Source organism: Penaeus monodon, chromosome 21 (genome assembly GCF_015228065.2).
Source record: "Penaeus monodon isolate SGIC_2016 chromosome 21, NSTDA_Pmon_1, whole genome shotgun sequence".
NCBI classification, from domain to species: Eukaryota; Metazoa; Arthropoda; class Malacostraca; order Decapoda; family Penaeidae; genus Penaeus; species Penaeus monodon.
Window position 1 is genome coordinate 31,049,886 of NC_051406.1, and position 439 is coordinate 31,050,324.

Below are 439 nucleotides of genomic sequence, written 5' to 3' on the forward strand. Positions count from 1 at the left end.
AGCACAAAATAGAAACTGAGAGGTAGGGGGTTAGGAAAGAGCATTCGTAGATGAAAGACGATAATTAGGGATTAGTTGGAAAAACAATCGTAGTAACAATGAAAAATGTCAAAATATTTTTTTAAATATATCTTTATTTTTAGAGTAAAGGTAGAACTAAATGGTGTAAACCGACGGATGGGAAATGGCAATTAAGACATCAAGCAGAATTCAAATACTAAGAACGCCGATGTAACACATACGAGCGAAACGCATCAAGAGCAACAGAGAAAACAAGAAAAACGTGATTAAATTCAAAGAAAAATGTCAATGCATACCAACTGCTATAATGCTCGACCAGAACAGGAACTCCCCGGCGTAAAGAAAAAACAAAGGAACATTTTTACTCCTTTAACATGAAGAAAAAAATCTCGCCGTTTCCTGTTCCACATATTTCCAC